Below are 27,924 nucleotides of genomic sequence, written 5' to 3'. Positions count from 1 at the left end.
GTCGCTGAAAATATTGCCAATTTATGTAAATCATTGCTATACTGTTCCCCCTATCATTTTCTGCCTCCTTCTCTCTTACTCACTATCACTGTCACATACACACACTGTAGCTGACCTCCCCTATCTGTTAATTATCATAAATGTGCTTAGTGAGGCGGCATACACATGGGCATACACACACACACGCATGCACATACACGCACACACACACGTACAGCGCACAAACACACATTGTTCAGTGAGATACAGACACAGCATTAGCATTCCCTTTCATCCTGAAGTGCTCCTGAGGCATAGCATGAGGAAGAATGTGCAGGAAATTATTCAAGATGAATTATACCACACATCATCCCCATTTTTCGGGCACCGACACCCACACAGACACACACACACGCGGTTCACCAGAGAGTATGTTATCGCAGGTATTTGATTATTGTTACAATTAGAGTTTTGGTTTAAATTGATGTGTAAATTTGTTTCTGTAGATACTTTTATATTGCTCTGTGTGCATTCATCTGGAGGTGTTCATATACTAGAAGTGTGTATGTGAACATTTTGAGCTGTGTGTCCTTGTCATAGTCAGCCTGTTGTCCCTTTTTACATGCATAAAGTATATATACAATATCAGCTGTTCCCGTTTCCTCTGATGAGTGGTACGCCCCGGCGTGCTGCCAAAGAAGTGAGAATAATTAAGCGGCTGCGTGTTTGAGCCTGGCGTTAGCTAATGGATTGTTACCGGGAGGAAATGAGACAGGCAGCATGGGGGAGCTGGGTGGCAAAGCAGACCTCGACTTTGGATAATGAAACACTGAAAGCCACCGGGGTGGAGAGTAGACACACTTCTCGTAAAGGAAAAGCTTTTGTTCTATGACTACTTCTTTTTGTCATATAGGTAGGTGCAATTGGTGAGGAGTCACACAGTGTGAGAAAGGCACAGTCGGCTCTGCATCATTTAAATAATAGATATACAGTACATATATATATATATATATGTATATATATATATATATATATATATATATATATTATTTTTTTCCCCCAATTTTTTTTATTTTCTGTACTGTTTCAAATCAGTGCAGCTCACTTAAACATAATTTTCATTTTCCCACTCTATAAAAAGAAGCCATGTCGGTCTATGATCTATACGTTTCTCCTCATGTTATCTTCTACTGCTGGTGTGTGATTGTGTTACGTATACATATGCAATTTGCATTAGATTTAGCATCCTCTGCATCACCCGACTGCTGCTTTAGAGAAATCAGGGGATGATTCTTGGCACTGTCGTCGCCAGCGTAGCCCACCCACCCCCCACGCACCCTACACACACACACACACACACACACACACACACACACGTAGGTTAGAGGCAGAGTAGTGGTAGGGAGAGGGGGAAGTGGAGTGGAGGAGGGAGATAGAGGAGCAGGAGGGAGATGGGATGAGACAAGCCACACAAGCCGCAAAGGGAACGGGGTGAAGGTGGAGGGAGGACTGCTGTATAGTTACCCTAAACCCTGCCGTAGGGCTCGACACACACACACACACACACACACACACACACACACACACACACACACTGGTTTGCCACACAACCGCAAAACACACTCGGAACAGTGTAGAACATTGCAATGGGGAGTATGAGAATATGCCCTGTATAAAGATACCCTAATTGTTTTTAATGGTTCTTCCTGTTGCTCCTTAAGTGTTAATTGAATTTAAAGATTTTGGTTGTCTGACATTCATGTTTTTTTTTCAGGATCCTTAATTTTAGTGCATTTTTGGAATTTGTATTTGTTGAAACTAAAACAAATAAAAAAAAGTCATAAGAATCTTGTGTGCGTGTATTATTGATTAGTGTCATGCAGCATTCTGACAGTGTGTGTGTCAGTGTGGTAACGTGTGTGAGTATGTGTGTGTGTGTGCTTTGATATGAAGCTCTAATAAAATGTGGCATCTGTCAGTTTGATATTGACATGCCAGAAGAGCCTCACAATCACTTGGGAACACAACAGGAAATAAATCCAGAAGAAAGAAAGTATGTACAGTAGATACTGTACATATGAATCATAAACGCCACATTGAAATTAAATTAGATATTATAGACTTTGGATAAAAAAAACAGAGAAAAAAATAATAAAAAAAATGTCTGTAATGTCAAAAGTGAACCTTGTCATTCTTGTTCAAGTACAGTATTTTAGACATCTGACCAGTTTTTGACATGGTTCTCTTCGCATGAGAAGAATGTCAGCAGTTACATCTATTTTAAAGGACAAAAATGATAACAAAAAAAGAAAAGAACCTCCATCGTTTGAGGATGCATTCAAGTTCATCGGCATGTTGCGGTGTGAGGTCAAAAGATTTGGTCTCAAACTAACCATGAGTTGTTATAATCTCTAATGGGTACCTTTGACCTCAAATGGACTTGTCCTTTAGACTTCACATTTGACTTTTGACCTCCTCACTCCAATGTGAGTAGGCAGAGGTCAAAGGGTGGTTGGGTTCAGCAACATGGCTGCTGAAACAGTGCATACACCAGAATTAGCCTGGGAGACTTCACAACTAAACTAAAATTATCTCAGTTTTAATATGACACATTTAAAAAAAAAAAACAACTATATGCCAATAATACAACTTTATACGTCTATGTTAACATTTAAACAAAGTTTCATATTAATATTTTCTAGATGAAAAAACATACTTCCAATGACCTTCAAATGATCTGCAAACCAGTTTCTCATGTGCCATAAATGTTTCACGTTTGACTTGCTATTTGTGGCAAAGTATGAAGGTTGAGAAGACATTTGCACAAAGTTATTGCCAATTTGAATTTTTGCAAGTCAACTTAGCAATGGTAAATGCTACCTCTGTTTCCTTCTACCATATAACTGTATGTTTGCTTTCCCCTCCTTTTTCTTTAGTGGAAACACATTAATTGCGATTTACCCAAGAAGTGTTATTCAACATGTAAAGGTTAACTCTTAGTAAACGTATTCACCCCCTGCCTGTGTGTGTGTGTGTGTGTTTCTTCCATTGCTGCAGTGATGGAGAAAGGGAGCTGTGGAGAACTACAGGCGGCAGGAAGTAGAGGTCAAGATGGGATCTCTGGGATTTTGCTCTCCACTGGACCCACATGAGGTGAGCTTGGGTTACTAAACCAAAATGCATGTGTGTATTAGCCTATATGGGCTGAATGTGTAGGCATGTGTGGACATTTAGTTTTTGTGTTTTCCAAACTGTATTGTTGGTTTACTGTGACCTCTGGCATTTCAAAGACAAAAAGTAAATACATCCAAAGAAACACTCAATGATTTTAGTCACTTATTAAACACAGAGCAACAAAATTGTTATTCTATTTTTCATTTGCTAATAACTTAACTCAGAATTATTTACTGGACATGTGATTTTGATACAAATTTAGTATTGACAAATTTGTCAAAAACAGCCAAGTTTCTTTGTTGGCAGGGGTTCTGTCTTTCCCCTCTGCCTATCTTTGCTGATGTGTGAGTCTGTGCCTGTGTGTGTCTGTTTGCCTGCAGCAAAGTTAGCCCATGTGTGTGTTGGATGAAGGCATAGATGTTAGTAGTGGTCCAGAGGACACAGTAAACAGAATAACAGTGGTTTGAAGGGAGCTCAGGCGATGTGGGCAATATCAAATCCCATGACCCATTCTTTGCCCTGTGGTCCATACCAAAGACAAAAAGCACAGGGGAAACAGAGGTTACTGTTCATTGTTCATCATCACAACAACACAACACAACACACACACACCAACAGTAGAAACAACCAGGAAGTGATTCCAAAAATTTCCTCTAGCCATTGAAAGGCATACGGTAACAGTAATTGCCCTGCGCCCTAGCATTGGTTGCGTTGCGTGCAGAACATCTTGCTCTATCAATTAGACCTCCGGCCATTATTACATGTGACATTTTACGTTATTGAAGACGGACAAACATTTTAATGAGACATGCTCGCTCTCATGACAAGGAAATATTTATCATATTAACTGGCTGCAGCAGCTGATTAGCATCTGTGCTCTCTATTTCAAATTTGACCCCATTTCTCTTACGACCAGGTGACCTCTACGGAGGCTGAGGTTGTGCAAAATATTTGGATTCTAGATATTCACATTGTGCACAACTAGCTGAAATGATTGGCATCAGTCACTGTCAGCAGAAGAAAAAAAACAGTAGCACTTTACGCTTACACTCTTGATGCTAAGACAACACCCCACAGTGACACCTTTGCTATGAAAACTTTTAACCAAATGAAAATACCCCAGTGATTCTAAATGTTCCGTATTGAGACTTCTCAGAGTTCAAAAGTTTATTTCTTGGTGATGCTTGAAAAAAGAAAAAGTGGCTGAAGAGAAGAGGTGGTATGTCAGCGCCCATGGGCCTCAGTGTGTGGTGGTGTTACGCGTCCTAATTACTCCCAATACTCGCACACATTTGGTGGACTGCTCAGAAGGGCCAATTAGAAGGGCAGGGCAAGTCACTGGGTAGGAAAAGTCAGTGCTCAAGTCTGTAGCTATCTAGACTATACCACAGAGAGATTGAGTCTTATAGAGAGCTGCACTACATCTCCACAAATTACCATTTTGTATAAAAATTAACGCTTCTGCCACCATAGCACTGCTTCAAGTTGAATATCTTAAACATTGGGGTCCTTCTGTATTTACTGTATCCATATCATTATTCCAGCATAACATCAGTTTAGCATTAATTAATTCTGTTTTATCATGGTCATATTTAGTGTCACCAGAATCATTGTTGATAGTGTTAATCAGGTTGACGGAAAGTGTTGAAGGGCGAAAGTGAAAACAATTAGCCCATTGTGAAGTTGTTACCTTAGACTTCAGAATAGTGTCACTGCATAATAGAGGTAGGTCAACAGCTCTAAATATCAAACACTTTGCTGAACAGCATTGAACAGCTGGCTATTGAATTCAGTTTCAATGGGTTTCCCAAGATGATCCAATCATAAATGTGTGGTGCATCTTTACAAACATTTTCTATCCATTCAAAACTATATAATCTTAGAGCAACCTCAGTCCCTCTGCTAAAAGCCCTGCTAAAAGTGTGTCAGGGGTCATCTGATACCTGTATCTGACTTTGCATTATTTAGTTAGAGAGGTATATTTTTTTTATTTTTATTTTTATGAGTAACATTTAACCTCCCCATCAGCCATTACCTGTTTGCAGAATATAGCAGGGTCATAGTCTTGAAGCTGAAACAGGAAACCAGGACAGCTTTTCATCTCTGCAGATACCGGTGTACTCTGACAACATCAGGAAATGTTACCACTTGAAATAAGGATAAGGATTCTCGCTCTCTTTTTTTTCCTCTTCATCACTCTTCTCTCTCTTTCTCTCTCTCACACTAGTAATTATTTTTTTTACCGCTCATACAATACAAAAACATTCACAGTGTAAAATTGACCTTAGTACCAAATTTACCTCAGCGGCCATGAAAACGTAGAGTGTTTACTACAGAGTATAGTTTGTTTACATTGCATCGCCTCATTTCCTATGCTACACTTATAATCATCCATCAGACATGCATATTTGGAGTACAGCTGCTTACTATTAGGGTGCCAGCGGGGGTAAGTATTTATAATGTGGTGCCCGCATTCGTGGATATAAACCCTCCAGTCTTGTAGGCCGGCTTCTGTATCATCAGTGCAAGCCCACAGCGATTAATGAAGTCGTCTGCATGTGTCTGCATGATTAAGGAGTGCTAAAGCGTCAGCGGGTGTGTGAGTATGTGTGTGCTTGTTGTCTCAGATAAAACAACAACAGAGAACAAAAGACGGCAGAATACAGGAAGGCTTTGCAGTATGTCCATTCACAAACACTAAATTGAAATTTGTACAGTGAAAATAGCATAGTAAATGCAAATGCTTAATTCTTTATGATGAGGTAATACAGTAGAAAACAATTATAAATGATGACTAAAACCGGGGAGGCAACAGAGGGAGAAAATAGTACATTATTTATGAAAATATTGTAAAATATGTGGAAGGTATTTTTTTCTTTTCAATGATTAAGTTTCCATCTATAATTTTCCTTTTTCCTATTTGTCAAGTAATTCCATATTTCATGCTTGGATGCAATCCCCTCCCCGTGCTATATATTGCAGATGCTCATGCCTCTTAGCGATAGCACAATATGTCCTTTCCATGGTTGTTCAAAAATTCCACAAAACTAGAACATACTCATCTTTTTTTCCCTCATTCTGATGCACTACATTATCATTGGTGTACCACGGGATGAGTCTGGTATTTGTAGGAAATCATGTCTTATCAATTTATAATTAAAACAGATAAAACCACAGTTTTTTTGTCATTATATATCCAAGTAGCTTTCAGCGGGCTGTGTAATAGCGCTGCGTAGGGAGGGTTTCTTCTGCATCATCATACAGTCAGAACAAAGGATATGCACATCGTAAAATCATGCAAATAAATGCAAATCGCTGGCAGCAAGGAATAGCGAGGTGGCAGGGGGGGAGTTTGTATAAGCAGAGGGATGTCAAGGACTTTGTATACAACACTTACTGGACAATCTTGCTTTAAGTTGTGGCAGATAACTAAAAATATATTAGTTTGAGTCTGATTCTAAATATCTTGCACAATAAAGCAAGACTCTGCTTATAAATACTGCATAGATTTGTTTTACTCCTGATGTCTGGACAGTATGTAGCTTTGTATTGTTCCTGCTTTTAGCTGGGAAATTGTTCTTTATATTTCATGATGCAACAAAATGCATAGTGTTCACTCAAGAGGCTGTTCTAAAACACAGATGCAAACGCGATACAATGGCTGCAAACAGCATGGCAGTACGTGTGTGTGTGTGTGTTGGGATGATGCAATATTTTGACCGTACCGCCTCATAGAAATGCAGAACAGATATTAGTAACAGCATCGCTAATGAAAGTCCTCCTTCTTGCCTCCTCGCCCTCCCAGTAAAAACTTGTGTGTTCAGTAACTGGAGGGATTAGGTAATGATGAACTGGGTCTGTCTACATTTTCTTTTAGCCACGAAAAATAAAAAAAATATGCTTGTATTTATTTCCCTGGATATTTGATTTGCTTCTCACCATGAATATTTAAAGCACTAGTAGGGTTTACCTATATACTGCATCAGGATAACATCACAGATGCACAGAAAGTGCAAAAACATTATTTTGTGTACTTAAAAGTTTAAAGTATATTTGCTATCATTCCAAATTCCAAATAAATCATCATTTTTAAATTCATAATTCAACATAGCACTGAAAAGAGTTTGTGTGTGTGTGTGTGTGTGTGTGTGTGTGTGTGGTGTAAAATATGCTAGTGTGTTTCATGACAAATTAACTAAATTTTTCCCCAAAAAAATCATTTCTAATATATAAACTCAAAAATGACGTAATGAAAAACAAAAATGGAATAATTTTGCGAAGCCAGTTTTTTTTTCATGAATTAAATTCCTGCAGCATCACTTCCCATGACATAATGCTGATATTAATGTAGACAGGGTTTAATAATATTGCATTCAAAGGGTCTCATACGACAATCAGTAATTTGTTTCAACTTGCATGCCAAAAAAAATCATATTTAAATAATGCCGCCTTCTCAGACACCACACACACACACACACACACACACACACACACACACACGGACTAACCCGCAGACACAATATGATAGGGGAGTAAAAGGGGGGAGGGCACAGACAGACATTCACAATTGTGCATAATGATGTTAACATTCCTGCATGTCTAATGCAGGGGATATTGAGACAGACACTAGCTGGTCGGCGGTCTTGCTGTGTGTTGTGTGTGTTCACGGGTATAAACTGTAGCGGTGCATAATGATGTATTAATTGTGGCCTGCTCTGTTCGTGGTGTTTGGGCTCCTTGCTGAGGTTACTATGCGGCCTTTGATGCGATCGTTAATCTTATCAAACATATGCAAGATCACACTGCTCTTTATTTTCTAGTCAGCTTGCATGAAATCGGAGGTGCACCGTAATCTGAGTTACAGGAACGACTGCTGTTATTGCTTTGTGCAAAATTGCAACCAGTGGACATATGTTTATTGTTTATTTTCTCAAATGATGGTTAATTTTGGAGGGATTAACCCAGATTTACAAAGCTGTTTAAATATTACAACTCAGCGAAGGGATATTAGTCTGACTCAGAGGCAGGATTTTAGAAGATAAATGCTAAATTGATAGAAATGGCATGGCAACAACAATTCAAAACACCCTCATCCTAACTTAATGAATATTTGTATTCGTAAGCGGTGGCTTAAAGGGTGTGTCTTAATTTCAAATGCGTGCACCATCAAGTGATCCTCCAATACTGTTTTACATTTTTTTTCAACTTCCTCTCAAATAGAAAGACACAAACTCGAAGGGAGGGGAAGTGGATATGAAAATGGAGCGCCGGCATCATAAAAGATGGAAACAAAGAGGGACAGACAGCATACACTGAGAAGGACAGGCAAAAGATGAAGCTCATTTTTCCGTGGGCACCCAGTGGCGTCTGCATTGCAGATCGCTGAAATCCCCTTCGAATGCGTCCCTGGGCTTAAGGGGGGATGGGGTGGGGAAGGGTGAACAAGGGATGGGTTTATGCTATCTCTGCTTTAGTACACTTTGTTTTTTTTCCTCCCCCCACCGAAATATATTTTTTCTGTCTGCATCAAATGTCAAGTTAATTTCCTGGGTGCTATGAGGGATGTGTCCTCCCCTTCGGTATGTGTGGCAGGGCGGTGGATTGTGGCAGGGTGCTGTGCGTGCCGGTGTGTTTGTGTGTGTGTGTATGTGTGTCTCTGTCTGTATGGGTGAATGGGGAAAGGGAAAGGGGCATGGCAAGGCAAAGAGAGAGACGAGAGGTGGAGGTGGTGGTGGTGGGGGGGAGGTTCAGTACAGTATCTATAAATTGGCTCTCTCTGAAGAGCCAGAGAGGTGTGTTGAAAGTGTGCATGCATATGTGTGTGTATATGTGAGTGAGTGTGTGTCTGCTTGTGTAAGAATATGATCCAATTATTAATAGATGCTTTTGTCAGTGTACCTATGCCCATGCGCCTGTCCTTATTTGTGCATTCACATGTTCAGTTCTTTTGAAGCTTCAAATTGAATACTAATGCAGACAAAAGGGAAACAAAAAACACACCATATAATAGATCCTTAGTAATTCAGTATCATTATGAAAAAAAAGTATATATATATATATAATATTTATCAATGACAAAGTTAAATGTAGAGACAAATTTGCTTGGACTCCCTCATTATCCCCCTTTTCCTGGTCGCAACAACAATGTCCAAAGCTCATTACCAGCTGATATCAAGTAGCGTATTATGTTAAACATCCATGCGTTTCAGGCCTTTTTTAACCTTGTTGCTTGGCAATAGCTGTCTTTGTGTCCTGCTTTCCAAGGCTAGGCAATATTTTATCCTATTTTATTATTTATTTCAGGTTTCCTCCATCATCATTGAGTAATTGTGTCATACACAATACAGCCTTTATTCTGTCTTCTTACTATAGTAAACACAAATGTACTCTGGCTATCTGCCTCTCTGTTGTTGTGTTACTTGTACTTTAAAAAAAATTGGACTGTGATCTAGAGTTTATATTTGTGTTCAAACACACAGATTTCTTTAAGTGCCATATGCTTTTTCCAGCTTCTTTATTGCATATGTGTCCAACTGTGCATGTCTATTCACTCGTGACTGTACAGATGCATGTGTGTGTGTATGTTTATCTGAATGACTTTGTGCGTTTTTGCAAGCAGCTGTTAAGTGTATGAAGGCAAACTGTATATTTTGTATTGCAAAGTGCAAAATGCCTCATTGCAGAGAAAGGGATTATGCATTTGTCAGTCGTGCTTACACTGATGTATGCTCCTGCCCCACAAATGTCACATCCCATAACCCAGAAAAATTACACCAGTCCCACCTAATTACGCATATTCATGATGCTGTTTTGCATAGTGCTGGTAGCATACTTCTGTTACAAGCCACAGAGCTGAGGGATGTGGTTGAGTGAAAAGGCTTTCAATCCACTGATTCAGAGCGTCTCCGCCATGAGCATCAGCTTGATAACGCTACCGCCATGCCAATTTTTTTTTTCTTTTTATGATGTGAGACCATTACGGAAAGAGAGTTTTCTCTTATTTCTTACAGTCAGTCATATTGCTACTGCCTGCAGCTTGTTCAAACCTAGTGGGAATTTTTAATAAAGAAATTAGCTTTGTCCTAGATTATGAAGGTCATTTTGAGAATAGATCAGATTCAACTAATGGCTTTTGAAATACTTTGTCATTAATTCACCATCTCTGCTCTGTTTCTTTTTTTTCCTCCGTGTGTTTATTTCACTCCTCCTATGGTAAAACTGATCCTCATGGTTACTGGTAATGAACAATATGTAAATCGGGGGCGACAATGCTAGCAAGTAGAAGCAGGGATGGGCATATACAGAGTGAGAAAATCCAAATAAAGTTGTGAATGTAGAAGAGAAACAGGGGAGGAAGTGTTAGGGAAGGAAAGCAAGAAGATAGAGGAGAGTGGATGAGTCGTTCTGGCTGGCTCAGTGGCTTATTGTAGCACTTGCGGAACAGACTTAATCAGACTTGGCCCGGCTGTAATGAAGGAGAGGGTCCAGGCTGTGCCACTGCTTGGGTAAACAGCGATTGTTTCAGTCCGGGGTTCCCAAACACGGGCAACAATGGTACTATTGTCCCGCCAGCTCTTATTAAGAGGCGAACCAGAGATGGGTTGAGGAGCAGAAAGAGGGAAGGGAGGTGGGTGTAAAAGGGGCAAGAGGGGAGAAGGGGTGGGGGTAAAAAGAAGAGGCTCGGGGGAGAGAAGGAGCGAGTGGGAACCTGACAGAAACAGAGGATGGGGTGGGAGGGGGAAGTGGAGAAAAAGAGAAGGATGGAGGGAGATGGCGAGATGTGCTTCTCTGATCTTGATTTTTTTTCACACTTGGATTGTGTCTTCGTTTCTCACCATCTTCCTCTTGCTTCCATACCCTTCTATCTTCTCAGCCATCATTTCTTGTCCTTGTCTTTTCCTCTCATCCTTTTATCCATACTTCCTTCCTGCACCATGCTACCAGCCACCTACTCTATTCCTTCCATCTGTCCTTTGTTCCTCTTTGGTTTTTTGCATTTGGGATGGTGAGGGATGCTTTGCCTGTCATACCACCTTTGCATCACCTTTCCCATCTGGTGCAGGAGTGAGAGGGAGAGGGAGAGAGAGAGAGAGGGAGAGAGAGAGAGAGAGAGAGAGACAGAGCAGGGCAGAGAGGAGAGGAGTGAGAAAGAAAAAGAGGTTTGGGAGGGGGGATGAGAGGAGCAAGGGAGAGAAAAGGGGAAGGAGCGAGACAAAAAGAAAAGATCACGCTGCTTCCTGCCTTAATGAACATGGGCAAAGGATGATCACAATAGAATACATTATGCTCTTGTTAGTAGAGGCAATCAATTAGCAGAGAGCACACCACTGGCACACCATCTTTCCTCGCTTGGGCACTGGCTCATTCACAGCCCAAACGAGTGGCCTGAGGAACCCCCTCGCCTCGCAGTTTTTCCCACCCTCAATGCCCAGCAGCCACAAAAGATTTGATTTCATTCCTGAATGTGAAAGGGGCCAGTGTTGAATTTGCATTTCCGCCACATTCACTCCACATTAGTTGAAATATTAGTCAGGTTTCGCTGCAGTCAAAGGTCCTGGCTCAATGTGAAATGTGTGTGTCTGAATGCGTATGTACACGCAGTAGAATATAAATTAAACAAAATTAATCTAAAAACGTTGTGATGCTGATTGGACTTCCTCAGTGGGAAACTGTCCTCTGACAACACACTGTACCCACTAAAGCTTGGCTCCACATGATGGGAATTCGACATGACAATGTCTCTGTGACTGACACTGACAATTGCATACCAAATTGTCACTCAGGTCCCATCAGCAATTCATACAGCGGTTGGGTGAAATTCCTTCATCCCTTTCCCCTCCATGTTTTCTTCTTCTTTTTGTGTCAGCTAGAGGAATAGCTCCAGATAATGGCAGCAATCTATATTGTGAAAGAGGCAAGGAGTAGTTCTGCCTTAACACAGGCACAAATCACCACTGTCTGGTTGGGGATCTGTAAAAGTGTCGGTGATGAGTAGAACACACTGCTTTCACTGAGGAACTTTGCTATGATTCTAGGCAGAGGTTGGAAATGGAGGAAACAAAAGGAAATGAAGGAGAAGGGGAGAGAGGAAAAATAATATTAAGAGTCAGGATGTAGGACTTGTTTTTTTCCGAAGACAGTGCGTGCTGAGAGGAAGATGGCCTTGGGTTTGGGCTCAGGGAATCTGCTGTTGCTGTGTTTGCCAGGGCATTTACACTCTATGGCCATCTGGAGAGTGTGTGTGTGTGTGTGTGTGTGTGTGTGTGTGTGTGTGTGTGTGTGTTTGCATGTGTGTTGCCCTTCATGCAATGGAACATAATACCATGTAGTGTTGAATTTGTTCAATTTGTTTCTATAACAATTTCCTCCAGAATGATGCTTTTTTTAAATTACTTTTACTTTTCTCAGCTAAATGTTGAAATATTTAAAGCATCAAGTGTTCGGATCATCAGTCTAACACAAGATGAAAAACAATTAATTCTGATTTTGTTTTCTTTAACTCAGAAACAATAAGTGGCATTTGTTTTCTATAATGGGGCACGTGTATGCTACAACACACATGGTGACACTTAAAAAAATAATTAAGCAAGCTAATACGAAATGCAGCATGATTGTAAGTATCCAAAAACACATCTATCATTTAACAGCTTTGTTATGCTCAACCCTCAGACCTCAGTGTCCTAAACTGAACATCATATTTCAATGCATTTTTTGATTGTCTTCCATGCATTAGCTTGTATTGCTCTGTTTGTCCTTGGGTAATTTTGTGACTGTGTACCAGTTTGTATGTCTTTGTGTTTGCACATTTGCTCTTGTATTTGCAATTTTCTCAACGTGTTCCTTGTACGTATACATAAAAATACTCATCTACGTGAAGGCTCCTGCATACAGTCCACTTGCACGGTCTATAGGAGCTTTTTCACTAATGCATGGATAAATGGAAAATGCATCACAATGTACATACTTTCTGTTGTTACCTGCAAAGCTGTAAAATGGATTTATCTCTTTTAACATTGAGTGCATGCATAGAAGTGTTTTGTTGGTCTTCAAAGTGCCACAGAATGGTGCAGGGTTGTGTTTTGACCTTTAAAAGGGAGAAAAACATTGCATTTTCCTCAGTGTATACTGTATGCGTGCTTGTTTGTTTGTACCTGTTGGAATATTCAAGTGCAAGTGCAAAATGGTTATAATGTATTCAGTGTTTCTAGAGGGCATTGTGTTCTCTCTCCACTTTGAAAGTTGAAATGTTCAACATCTAATGGAAGGGGAGCAGGAACGGTAACATAGGGCATGAGAGGGAGGAATGCACACAGTATTGCATCTGCTTGAGCAATGCATTTGACTGTAGGGTGATGTTTTGTGAAAAAAAAAAAAACTTTTGTGTTGGTGTTTAATTAGTTAAGTCAGATCAATTAAGATTCTACTAGTGTTCATATAAGTTAAGAATAAAAATTATTTCATTGCTGTTGCATGGAAAGAGGGTTTTGCCATGTTTTGACGAATCCTTTTCCCGTTCTTGAATTATAAAATGTGAAAGAAAGGAGACGAGGCTTGTGTTCTGCACTGTGTTACACCTTTCAGTTCAGACTTCTTTAAATCCTGAATCATTTTGGGCTTAGGTTAAAACTATTTTTCCTAAAACCTGGTCTCAATATATGTTCTTTACATTGCAAAGCTCTCCTCTCTACCTCATTTACCCCCGTTTGCTTTGAGCAGTGTGTTCCTCTCCTCTTTATCTCTTTTTATCTTTTTCTTATGATTATGTCCTGTGCTCTTTCACCGCTGGGTCTCCATGTACAGGTAGTCATGCTGCTGGCATTTGTGTCCAAGCAGGGCCCGGTGACATGGCCTTTACCACCCCTCGCTGGGTCTCCCTTCGCCATCCTTACCCCCTACCGCCATTCTTAACCCACCAAGTCCTCATCATCCGCGTGCACATGAATATGTGTCAGTGTTTGTGTGTATTTGTGTGCTTTGGGACCATCCTGTGTGCACAGTGTCCGTGTGTTTAAGCCATGTCCAGATCAGCCACGTTCATGCTTGCCTGTAGCCTGTGTGCACAGTAGGGGACATGGTATAGAGCAAGCCTCTTTCTCTGCTGGATGCAGGGTGAGCAAATATAGTCACTGCAGGCAGGGAGGTAGCAGGCTCATGTGAAAGTGGATAGCTCACTCTGATGTGATAAGATAGTACAAACACACAAGGTTTGTCCTAATGAGGCAATAACCTGACAATACATCTTTAGAATATGTTTGTTGTTGCAAAATCTCTGAAATTTCCCCATTTTTCAAGAGCAACACCAACTTTTTCTGAAATCTAATGGCCATAAAACCTCACCTACATTATTCGCTATAGATTATTTGAAAATATTTCGACCCTGACTGTGATACAGAATTTTTGGAAGAGCTATTATGTGCGCAGACAAAGTGCAAAGCCTCATTGTTCTGCTTCTCAAACACACACGCACAAACATACAGACATGCTCACCGTCCCTGCAGCCATGGGAATGGAGAATGCTGAGGTTCAAGGTCATTTCAAGTATTCAGCAGCCTGGGGCTCTCCATTGTCAGTGCATCACATCCTTTTGCACACACACATGCACTCAAAAGCACACAAACACATTGTTGGTAGGCGTACATTCTACACAGCGCACCTCACCAACACTTGCATCCGAGACGGCAAAGTGTCTGTCAGGTGAGAACATGACACTTTGTATAAGTCCACTCACATGCGCACAACAGTCGCAGGTGTGAATCTTCAATGGAGACACAATTATCCGGTTTTGTTTCTGTATCACAGGCTGTCTAGACACGAAACAATGAAAGGCTATGACTATTGGACAATTGCTATTTTCTGTCATGATTTAGCTATTCTGCTGTGATTGTTTATTCTTCATGCTCTACAGTCTACAGATTGGGCTGTATTGTCTAAATTTTGCTTGACAGTTACCATTATTTGACCAACTGATTATTTCTATTTGGTTTCTATTTAGTAAAGGAGTGAGAAATTGTGGAAATAGTGGAGATAGAGTTTTTAAAGACAGAGAGAAGGTGAAGGAGAGAGAGAGAGAGAGCGGCAGTGGGTGTGATTAGCTCCTTTGTTGGAGGTCTGTTGAGCTTCATTGGCTCCAGAGAATAGGTTCCTAATGAACCCAGCCAAGCTTGGGCCAAACTTTGTGCTGAAGACAAACTAAGTTATGGTGGTCTGGCAGAGCGCTGAGGGCGAGCCGACTGATATACAACGCCTGGACATATGGTCCCCCCATCAGGGCCTCTCCCAGCCACTTTCTCATGTCCTGGCTTCTGTGTGTGCGCTTTTGTGTGTGTATGTGTCAGAGGGGATACACACAAGGAGAATATTTATAGCATGAATTTTTATACTTGTTTGATAACTCATTGGAACAGAGAAAGAGAGAACTGGCAAAGAAACACAGGGAGTAAGGGGGGCAGAGGGGGGAGAAAGAAAGAGAGGCTGGTTGATGCTTACTGAAAGCGACAGAGGAGAGAGGGCTGCGGGCTTTGTCTTTCCAGCTGACCCCAATACAGAATCCTTTCTGACACGTCCTACAAGACATGGAGTAACTGAGTAAATCAGGCCAACCTGGCTGTGGTGTAGCAGCGACTGCACCATAACAGATGCAATATGGAAGAGAACCACATCTTGAAGAACTCAGAACACAGACAGGAATATGAAAGAAAAAAGTTTGAAGTCCTTCACATCTCATGATGCAAAAGTGCAATAATATTTGCTGGGAAGTGAAGAATGAGAAAATAAATGTAAAGTTTGGAAAGAGGGGGCGCAGGTGAACCGGAGTGCAGTTTGAGGCTAATTGTTTGGGTCAGGGTGGGAGCGTGGGGACGGATGGCTTCCGTGTCCCACCAGCAAGGCTCTTGGTAACTGAGCCGGCGAGGGGGAGAATGGGCCCACTACAGGGCCACACAGCAGGCTCAAACAACACTTATTCTACTGGCCAAACTGTCAGCCAGAACAACTTCATTGTGCCCAAAATTGAAGTTGAAAGCAAGGCAGAGACTTGGGAGGGGAGGGGGAGGGGGCAGTGGGAAGGTAGGGAGAAAGAAGGGGAGGATGCAAAGAGAGAGAGAGGGATAGAGAGGAAAGAGGGGGTCTGTGGGAAACTGGGGGACTGGAAAAGGGGGAGTCCCAGAGAAAGTGCAGTCTTGGGGATGAATAGGGTCAGACGGTGTGAGTTCATTTCAGTGAGGAGAATTCCCACAGATCCTACACGAGGGGCAGACGGCCAGGAGCAAGGCAGTGGCTCGAATGGAAATTTATTAAAATGCATTCTGGGTGGAGGGGATGAACTTGAGCAATTTTGAATTCTAGTGTCTGTATTGCCACCATTTGTTCACACTATTCAGCAATGATAAACATTGTTCTAAGAAAACGGTGACATAACTAGCTGATAGTGCTACATACAAAATTTTGCTAATCTACTCATCTACTCTGCACTGACTCTACTGCTGCCCTAAGCCTTGTTTTGTACACCTGAGTACAATTGCAATTTCATACTTCTCCTGCGTTGCTGTGCTGCACAGCTCCTCCCCCAATATCTGATGCCAATATTAGATCATATATTTTAGAAATGATACACCTATATAATAAATAACTGTGCCACACACAGGCTAACCACAAGTATTAGACATCTCCCTACAGGATTTCCCTGCCTAGGACCCCAGGAGGGAGCCCAGTCACAGGCTTTGAACTGTGATTTGTATATAGTACAACAGAAAGCCCCTTTAGCCTGACACTAAACCAGTCTAAATCAGTCCAACACTGATTTACGTCACCATTCTGCTCTTTGTCTCTTCTTTCTGCTCCTGCTGGCTATTTCAAATTCATCTTCCTGCCCTCGGTAACTACTGCAAAAGGGTGAAGAAGTTTACTTAGTCACACTGAGTTTAGGGAGATGAGGAAAGTCTGTGATTCTGTGTGTGTGTGGGCGAAGGTGTGTGTGAGTGTGTTCACTCTCGCGTGTCAGTGTGGTTTGCGCTTGTGTGTGTATGTGTGTATGTGTGTGTGTATGTGTGTGTATGTGTGTGTATGTGCGTGTATGTGCGTGTATGTGCGTGTGTGTGTGTGTGTGTGTGTGTGCGTGTGTGCAAAATGCAGAAATGTACACACCCCTGTTTGATCCAGAGCTAGCCCTGCAGCTCCCAGAGACTCAACAAAAGGCCTCCTCTATCCATTGTATGAGCTGTGTGTTTCCCAGGAGAGCTCGGGCTCAGTGAGAGAAGGGCCCCAGATCGCTTTCTCCTGACATGGATGTTTATTCGCTCTATGGTCCAGCAGAACACCCTCAAAAAGGACTGGCCGTAGCATTTTGACGTGCATGACACATAGTTTTGGGAAAGAGAAGAGGGGCTGGAGGGGGTGAGGAAGAAGACGAGAGAGTGAGCATCTTGACAGATGAACCGACATACGAGACAGACAGATGGAAAAAGGGCCTGTCTATGAAGGTGTTCTCAGTGCACTCATATGAAAAAGAATATTCATGGTGTTTTCCGCCATTTTTATTTGCTCCTTGTCTTTACACTAGTCAGCTTTCTTGTCAACCTTGTTCAAGAATGTAGATCCACCCGGTGGGTGGGTAGAGATTTCCCCCTGATCTTGACAAGCTCTGCCATCCCTGACTGCATACTAATTTCCCCAGAACTACTGAACCAATGTAAAACAAATACAAATTGCCAGGGCTGCTCTTCATTGCTTGAGAGGCAGGGTCTTAGGAGGTTAGCAGAAAGTAGCTGTCTATTGTGTGTGTGTAATTAATCAGATTGTCTACTGTGGACAGAGGAGCTTAAAGTGACGGCTGTTGTAGTTGGCTATATGATATCTTCAGGAATAACTTTAAAATCCTGATCTAATGAAGGGAAGCGTAAAAAACCTGACTCATTCATTCAGCAGTCAATTAAAAGTCCATCAAATGTTAAATGCGATCAGTCGCACAATAAGTGATTTTGACAAAGACGTCTCTGTATTTCCCTTCATGAGCTATGATCTCTCCTCAGCTGCTCTCTCTTCACCAGTTGTCTTTATTTAAGAGTTTTGAATGCTTTCTATCAGAGTACTTCACTTTCTCCGGCAATATTTTAAAGTTTCCTTGAGATTAAGAGTGCCTGCGGGGTTGAACATAGATCTCAGTAGAGCTGCAGCGACAGTTGAAAACAAACATTGTAGGCTGATACCATCTAATCTGTTGAACACCATTATCGTCTAAGATATCGTTATACCCCCCCTCCACACCCGCACGCACCAACCCTCCAAACCAGACTTACTCTCTCCCTCTACACCCTTTGAGGTAAAAGCTTGTGTGTTGAGGCTGAGAGTGAATGTAAGCCATTGTTATGGTGTAACCGGACTCCACAGCAGGTTGTTTGATCCTGTTTTGGGCCTGAAAAGCCTTTTTTTTTCTTGAACCACCACATCAGCTGAGAGGTTCAGACAACAGACTCTATTTGTAGAGTCCTCTGTCTGTCTGCTTCTTTTTTTCCCTTTCTCCTTTTTCATCCTCACTTTGTCTCTCTTTGTCAGTCTAAATCTCTCATCCAGATTCAGGTTTGAGTCTGAAGCTTTAATTACCATAAAGAGGAGCGTGCACTCATTCACATACTGTACTCAGACATCAACATATGCTTTTAGGCACACTCTGCTGCTCTCAATTTCTCTCCGATTCTCTCTCACTTTTTCTTTAAACAGGATCTTCTTGTACCTTTCTTTCTGTGCAGACACTGGGATTATATTTCTCATTGAACCTCCGCTACGACAACAGCAAAAGAGAATGTTACTGCAAAGTGTTTAAATGACAAAAGCTGTCGTAAATTGTTTTGTTTGCCCACAATACTTTCCGTGATACATCCAAGCTCTGGTTGTGTTCCTGTTTACCCAACATCATCTCATTATTTACATTACAACATAAAACCACGGCTCCGCATTGTCGAATGTTTTGGGCGCTTACTTGCACTTCTACGCCTTTGTTACTGTTTTGGCATTGTATTCTCAATTTATGATCTGTTTGGCGTTCAGTTTGGACAATGTGCATGCAAATATCCTCGTCCCATTATGCCGGCTGTCTTTGTACGTCAGCTTTCTTCCCTAAGAGGTATAGATGAAGAGTTGGAGGGGGGATGGAATGGCGCTGTATGTTTTTGGAGGGGAGATTTGTGCGGGCACACACACACACACACACACACACACGCCCATCTGTGCCTCCAACCCATTTCTGATGTGAGAAACTGTAACTTAATTTGCATAAGAATAATTGACACTTCAAATTAGCCTTCCAATCAAAGAGGATTCTTTTTTTCAGCATATGCACAGACACTGAGCACTGCCATTCTGGAGAATATGAAAGGGAGGGCAAAAGAGAGCACGGATGGGAGGGGACGCGTCATAAAAGATTAACCCTTTCATTTCCTCATCTCAGAGTGGAGGATTTGATGTGCCTTTTTATGGCAAATATAACTTGATATACAGTAAAACAGACTTTTGTAGGGAAATAATAAATGATTTCTTCTCTAAATCAAGGCATCCTATGACTGCCTGGTGGGGCAAAACGTTTTTTCTGATTGATAGGTATTTAACTTTGAAAGCTTTAGGTGCACTGACTGTGTTATGTGCACGTTTACACATCTATATTCACCTCAGTGGCATTGGGCGCAGGCCAAGAGAGTGAGTTCTATTAAGTAGAGTGTGCAAGTGTGTGTCAGTGTCGATGTGTGCGGATTGAGGGTTTGCTCACATTAAACCATTAAAGCAAGTGCAATGTTGAATTATTGATAATGGCTAATGAAAAGGATCAGTTCAGGATAAACTACAGGCTTAACCATAGCCCTGAGGGCTAACACACACATCCATTCACACACACATACACACAAAACACCATTCATTTCCCTCGTTCAAGGTCTATTTTAGGTTTTCTCAGATGTGACTTAAACTGGTACTCTCTGTCTATATCTCATTTCCCCCTCCATGTTCCAGTTACATTACAACCCACTCCAGTTAAGAGGAATCGGGGCCTCAACACTGGGACAAGATAGCAGCTGTGTGCTTCTAGGCCTTTCCAGCTGACAAGCAGAGAGCCTTTTTGAGGCTGAGCCGGTTTTTGGGGAGAATAAGGGACAGGGATTCAGTTTTGGGGGAAGGGGATAGAGAATGGGGGTTGAGGTTTTGGGGGATGAGGGGGGGAAGCCTCGGCGCCAGCCCCTCTGAAGCGCTCAGCATCCCCCCGCTTATGGGACGGCGGATGTGTCTGGGGGTATCCATGACAACACTGCAGCATGCCAGGGACATACCACGGCAACATGGCCAAGTAGAGTTGGTGTTGGTGTGTTGGTGTGTGTGTGTGTGTGTGTGTGTGTGTGTGTGTGTGTGTGCAGATCCATTAAGGCCCACATATTTCAGTGACATTAATATTCACTCAGTCAGACAGGGAAGCTGCTGCAGCCTCAATCAGTTTGCTGTTAGACAGGCATGTATCACCAACACCTTTATTTCAGCCTTTGACTCAGAGGCTCAACATGAATATGTCCACTGTATACATACTCTCTTGTAAGTAAATGTAAGCCAGTTCCTGTAGGTTGACACAGTTGTCAAGGGAAGGGCGTTCTTGCTAATGATTCGGCACGGCACAGTTTTATGCTTGTACTATATATTTTATACTTTCACAGACACAGAGAGGTGCACCTTCACATTCACTCAGGTCATGAAGCACAGGTCACTTCACCCTCTAACAAACATGTACACACACTGACACACACACACTGGCTCACACAACCACACTTGCAGTTCTTGCACAGATCAAGCTGTGTTATAATAATCCCATCTGGGACAGCCTGGATTCTCACTCAGAAAGTACCCACATAATGATGCTCTGATGAGTTCCTGTGTGTGTGTGTGTGTGTGTGTGTGTGTGTGTGTGTGTGTGTGAAAGAGAGAATGTAAGGTGCTTTATGTGTCATGGGTTATATACTGTTTTATTTTTTTAAACCCACATCCCTGCCCACACGCATGCATGCACACCCACACACAAGCTCACATACACATGCATGTGGAGTCAAACTCAGATCCTGTGGGAGTGTATTTTTAACCCCGACTGCCTGTGCATTTGCTGAGGGGTTAAAGGGCCGAATGGTGAATCAAGTAAATAATTCACAATAGCTGAAACTCTTTCGATGTAACCTCAGAATGAATGGGGGAGGGAGACCAAAGAGACTTCGTTACAAAGTGGCACACAGTAGTCCTGTCCATTCCTGCTTAGAGTTTTGAGTTAACTGCACAAAGTATAGAGAACCAAGTAGGTCAAAAAGCACCTCTAATCATCTAGTAAGTCTGATTTCATGCAACATCTGTAAAATGATATATATAGCTTGCATGCTCGTGTGCTTGTTTCAGTGTACCTCTACAGCACTAAACATTATGCCTATTCTGTGTTTGTAGGTTGGATGGAGACCTCGTAGATCATGACCCAGAAACAAATGGCATAATGACGGGAGTCTCCAGGCTAAAGATGTCAAGGATATTCAGCTGATCTCAGAGGTGACTGCGCTCTCTGCTTTCAAGCATTATGGTTTCTGCCATATTGTTATATGGGCTATATTTTACGAATTTCCTGTTATGGATCAGCAGTCTCTGCATCCTTTTTCTCAGTGAATTCTATATGAAAGTGTCTGTGAGACATTTTGAGTGACATTGCTTCTGTCAAACTGCTGATTGAAGGAGACACATAGAGAAATGCTGTGCTAATGAAATCGTCTGACCCACATCCTTTAGTGCTATCCATTTCTCCAAAGACATAGAAAGGGCATTTATACAGGTAAACCATGACTGGTCCCTGAAGTGAAAGAGGGGTTTTTCAGAAGGAAGAGGAGCATCCATTATTTACTATACTGGGGTTGCTAGACACTTAGGAGATAATGCAGTGCTTCAAGCATACAAAACATAGAGCTACCTCGGTGCTGGCGAGGCCATTGTTGTGTGTTTTGAACATGTCTCTTTCCATCCATACTGACAGATGAAAAAGAATATGTCTCCCTAAGGTTCAGAAGCACGGACAGAGATATATAAGGAGAGGGATAGAATAGGATGGTGGAGAGATGTGTTTGTGTATCTCAGTCATATCTTTGTGCATGTTTGGTGTTCATGTCTGTGCATTTGTGTACATGTGTGTCTATTTATTGCCCCCAGTCTGTTTTTTGGCATCTGTATGTACGATAGTATGTGTCCAAACCTACCCTAGAGTAGATTATATAATGTAAATGAAGTTGTCTTACTCATAGTGTTCGTACCTGTATGCATGATGTGTATGCATCATGTTTCTCCTGCACCGAGTCTGTATCGGTAGTCTCTTCTAGTTCTGACAGGCTTCAGTCGAGTCTTATTCTCTGCAGATCAGCAGCAGCATCAGTTGCCTCCTCATGGAGAGTGGAGGCATGTGACTGCAGTCTACTGGGAGTAGTTAGCAGAAGGAGAGCAAGGCATACAACTCCTCCACCCTGTTATCAGACTTGGGGCAACACCAGGCACTACTTTCTGCTTTTGTCAATTTCCCAAGGGACACTTTGACATGAAATCCTTTTTTGTGGATGAGGAGAGACCACTCCCAAGAAATCCTGTATTTTTCCGCATAAATGCGCATTGTGATGGAGAGCATGAAAACTACCCAAGTTTGCTGATCTGGTCTGGGGACATCTGGGTCTACTCCCCCCAAATTGGACATATAAAATAACCCTTTTTAAATCTAAGACATGTAAGTGATTTGAGTTGAGTTTTCAGTGGCAGTTCTAGACCATTTGAAATGGGGGTGCCAGTCTCGGGCCAAAAGCAAATTTTAGGGGTGCCAAAAAGATGTCTACAAGCAGCAAGTTTGCCTTGATTATATCTTTTGTATAAAAACATTTTTATATTTGGAGATTTCTGCAGTAATTGCACTTTTTGGCAATTGGACAAGAGTATTACTGCTCTGGAAATTGCTGAGACACTACCACTTACTGACAATATACCTAGGAAACATACTCTGCATTCCCTCGATCGCTAGTTTGTGGTTATGAGTTGCATGACTTGAGAAATACAGCAGCAGCAGGCAGCAATGCATTTCTCGTGCTTGCAGAGCACTCGTCTGCCTGTCTATTTACATGAGGAGTGCAGTGACCACAGAGAAAAGCGGGATGATAGAGGAGTAGGCGGTCCTTAATGTGGCCCAGGACCCATTTATGTACAGACTGCTGAAAGAATGTAGCCAAATGCGGCCTAGACCACCTCAGAATGTGGTCTGAGTGATAGGATCTCAAATGCGTCCTCAATTCATTTTGGGTGTGTTCGTACCTGTACTTAGAGCTGTCCAGTTGTGATATGATCACCAAAGACGTTGTTAATACCAAGTAGGAACAGGGCCTCAAAGACAGTAATGTCAGCACAGGGAGCACAGAGGGGACCAGACTTAATATTACAGGGGCACCTCCTCAAATACCCTTTGTCAGACAATTAAATACCAGCCAATTTACATGTCTACCTTTCTAGTTGAGGAGCTAGGTGAGCAGGTTTGAGTGCAGAAAAAATTTGTAAAGACAAAAAGGGGTCTGAGAGCAAAAATAATAGTCCTTTACTACGATTAATTTTGTGAAGGTACCATGTGTATTGATGTTTGAGCTGATTTTCATTGTGTGCAGCATCATTGCAACTAGTTCAATTGACCTTACACACATCAAACTTTAAACCTGTTCAGCTAGTGACTGTCAAATGCTTTGTTTGATGTAACCAATATATCAGGGATACTGAGAACCATCAGCAAAGTACTAGACCCATGCACATACACACACACCACACACGCACACTGCGGACATCATCCTTATATATAGGCACTAAACTGCAGTGTCAGCAGAGAAGATGAGGAGGATGCAGAGAGAGGCACATGTAGCTTTGACTAAGATCAGCTGCCACAGATAGACAGGCAGGCCAGGAAGGCAGTGTGTGCCCTTGAGCTGCTGTGTGCAGGCAGGGTGGTGTGCTGCTGTTGTCTGAATCCACCTCCCTTCATCTTTTGCAGTTGGGCTGAGTTTGGCATGCGATGGCCCAGGGACCCCTGCCAATCCCAAACTGTTCTATACTGTCAGCCAAACATCAGAGAAATGTTGAAGGAGACAGCGTGGCCAAAAATGTACTTTTGTACTTTCTGAATTCCTGAAAAAAAAGGGGGAGGGGAGTTGCTGACTTTCAAGAGATTTCAAGCCTGACAACATAAATAAGCAAATACATTCAGAGCAAACCTTTAGGAAACACCTCTGCTGAAGTCATGGGATCCTAAAATGACGTGTTGCTCTGCCTTTGTAGTCTGATACAGATAATGACACCGTACACTGAAGATTTAACTGAGCCAGTTAGACATCCTTAATGTCTCAAATGACCTCAGCTGTTCTGTTCAGCCTATACATTCATGTTGGGCCCCAGAATACCTTTCATGCTTGTCAACAAGCTCTATAGTTTCAGGGAAATGTAATACCATAATGTCTTTCTGGAGGAAGGGAGTGTCAGGTATGGCAAGAGTAATGGAGGAAGGGCTGGAGGTGCAGGTAACCCAGGTTAGGCTGGGTGTAAAGGGGATCTGATAAGGCGTTCCCCAGACCCTTCAGTCTCCCAGTCTCCTCTATGAGAGAATAATAAGCAGCTGTAACCCTGAGACACTCCCAGGCCTGTGTCCTCAGCTACAAAAACCTTCACCAGGCGTCTTATCGGGTTCTAAGGATATCACGTAAGACAATACATGTGAGAAGTGCAGTGGGAACAATGGGAGGAAAGTGCAGCGTGATATGAGGGGGACTAATGTCAGCGGCTATTGTTGAGGCCTTTGTCACCGTCAAGTACACTGGGAACTCACAGCTCACTGAACTCCTTTTATTCATTCTTGCTTTTGGATGTGATGAAACTCTACAACAAGTGCTGTCCCTCCTGCTACAGCAACAACACACAGAGGTTATGTGTTTGTTGCAGATAAACTGTAACTAACAGGTTGCTTTAAGATCGCCTCTGGCTTGGAATGGTGATTTAGTGTCACACCTATAGTTTCTAGGAGGAGATTTGCAGTTGAAAGTGTTGTGTTACACAGGATGTTCACGCCTTGTTGCTTTGATTTAATAACATGTAATATAAGGTAAATGGTCAACTGAGATTTCTGGTCTTTCATTTGTTTAACCATTTCCATATTTCTCTGTTTTTTAGGTGAATGGGGGCTTCCTGATCAACCAGAAAGAAGCCATTTCATCAAAACGGGAGCTTCAAGATAAATCTCAGCAGCTCTATGAGCCTCATGACACTTGGACCTGCACTCTACTGTTTATTTATGCATTTCTGCCATCTGGTTATACAAGATTGTGGGCCAAACGGACAAATACTGTGACCATGCACTAATATACCAATTTATTTTTATGTATTTTTTATTTTTATATGGAGAGCATACTTATGATGAAAATATTATTCACGTTGAAACTTGTATTTATTTCATGTAATTGATTGATCCTAACAAGTATATTTTTTGACAGCTAAATAAAGGCTTTTTTTCTCCTTTAAGTGATGTTTTAGTGTGAGTTATTTCCTTCTTTCTGTGTAGTGCTTTGGCACTCCAGGTAAAGAACAATGTGCTTGACATAATTGGGTCCTATTTGGTTATGAAAAGAGCACGCACGCTGATAAAAGCTGGCAGGGTGATCAAAGCACCATGCGTCCCGATCAAAATCATACACCTGACACAGTTGTAGTTTATCCAGACAGACTAACGAAATGTGGGGAAAAGGGCTCAGACAGTACCCAGAAGCCTCCCTGTTTAAAATCCTCTGCATTTTACATTCTGTGCTGTTTTTGGTGTACTACTGTATGTCTGTCAAATCAATTGGACCTCTATGTGCACAATAAGAAACAACAATTAAAAAACTAGAATGATTCTCGGCTTATTTTCTACACTTACTTGTGTTGCCTTTTTCTCACCGTGCTGCATGTCAGGTTTACGTCTTTAAAAGAAGAAAAATCTGACTTCTGCATCCCTGTCAAAGTTTCCCTAATATTCTATTCACACTGCAACAAGACGGATCAAAAGTAGGATCCATAACATCTTTGACAAATTGTTTCTTATGGGAGAGAAGCCTCATTTTTCTCCCTTTTCTATCTTTCATTACTCTCCATTCATCTTTATGTGCCTCTCCATTTTCCCTTCTCCTTCCTAATCATATTAATTCTCTCTGTCCCGCCCTACTTAACATTCATTCTCACTTTTTTCTCACGCTTGCCCCATCTTCATTTCCTTTACCAGCATCACTCTTCCCTTCTTTCCTACAACCGTCTTTCAGTCCTCCCCTCACTCATCTTCCCCCACCCTTACTCATTCTCTTGCTATCTTTCTCTCTCTTTCCCTCTCTCTCCCTCTCTCTCTCTCTCTCTACCCCTTGTCTTTCTCTCCCTCTCAGATGTCAGATCACAGTCTACTCTTCCGCTTGCCCTGTCATCACATTTTTCACACAACCCCATCCCTTAATTGGGCCTGTATCATCATATCATATCATGTAGAATATCTGATCACAGCAAGAGATGAAAGATGGCCTCCACCTATCCCCTCACAGACAGACAGACACACACATCTACTGCACAACCACACAAACACATACACCGACACAAACACACGTCAGTGGTCGTATGGGACAGGGATCCAAGCTGATGGCTGTGTCTGTGTACATTTTTTTATGCGCCATGTTTGCACCAAGTTGTCGATGTGATTGTTACAGTGTGACAGGTGAGATGGTGTGTATTCCAAGAGTGTCCACTGATGTTTGTATCAACTGCTAGTGGCTTTTGTGATAGGACAAAGGATGCCCTGGAGCCAGCAGTGTCACATCTACAGGTAACTAGCAAAATAAAGGAAACGTGTCTCAGGAGTGCTAAAATAGCTCCAACATATCTTGGCATCAACTTGAAGGATACAACACGAAATCTTGTGCAAGATTTTCAGTCATTCCTGCAGCTGGCAGAAAATGCTTCAAAAAATACTGAGACAATTAGCCATATGATGAAATAAACTACCACAGGTTTCGGGTTTATTTATACTGTGTTCATGTTCTCCAACGGCCACTTTAATCCAGACGGATAAAAGTGGCAGTGACAAGCGTAGGCATGAATATTTCCTTTTCTTTTCATGACTGTCATACAGTTGCACAATCTTAACTCTACAATTGGCAATCATATATTTATTGGCATTTCCAATGTATTAAATTGTGTCATAATCATGTTTTGGGCAGCATGAAAAGTCTATGAAAGGGAAAATGTTTGCACTTGAATATTATAATATTTATTAGAGCACATTCAGTTCATACAGGCTACATTGGTTCTTATGGCTTGATTAAATGCATATCCAGACATTTTAAGCACCATAGCATTGACAAATCTTGCATGTGTGTGAGTTGTGATCAGTTTAAAGGGATATTGCTCTTTGCTTGTGGTGCTTGAAGAAAAAATACATTTGGAAAACAGGGTCATGATTTCTGTAAAGACATGTTGCTGTTGAATTTTTTTCAAATTTTTTTTTTAACCTCTTTGAGCACAACAATGCGCTGTGGCTTTAAGCTCCATTATACTTGAGAAAAGGCAGACATATCTACAGCCAATATCTCCAGCACTCAGCAACTCACACTAAAACAGTCTAGATAATGACTGTCTAGATAAACAGAAAAATCTGGATTTTTGATATTGGGGTGACCTGTCCCACCCTATTTTGATCAG

The 27,924-nt window shown here is 41.7% G+C and overlaps 1 long non-coding RNA gene across 3 annotated transcripts in view; it reads left to right on the top strand.

Annotated features, from left to right (window-relative positions):
* LOC131975331 (uncharacterized) overlaps positions 1–25,722 on the top strand; it is a 42,633-nt gene extending 16,911 nt beyond the window's left edge. For all 3 annotated transcript variants that reach the window (XR_009394713.1, XR_009394711.1, XR_009394712.1), the window contains exons 2-4: positions 3,037–3,132; positions 21,607–21,705; positions 25,381–25,722. This is a non-coding gene — a long non-coding RNA (uncharacterized LOC131975331). The remainder of the gene's footprint in view (positions 1–3,036; positions 3,133–21,606; positions 21,706–25,380) is intronic.
* Positions 25,723–27,924: the final 2,202 nt, after the last annotated feature.

The sequence above is a fragment of the Centropristis striata genome, chromosome 7 (genome assembly GCF_030273125.1).
Source record: "Centropristis striata isolate RG_2023a ecotype Rhode Island chromosome 7, C.striata_1.0, whole genome shotgun sequence".
Lineage (NCBI taxonomy): Eukaryota > Metazoa > Chordata > Actinopteri > Perciformes > Serranidae > Centropristis > Centropristis striata.
The sequence above is the reverse complement of the archived record's forward strand: the minus strand, read 5'-3'. Positions and strand labels throughout refer to the sequence as shown.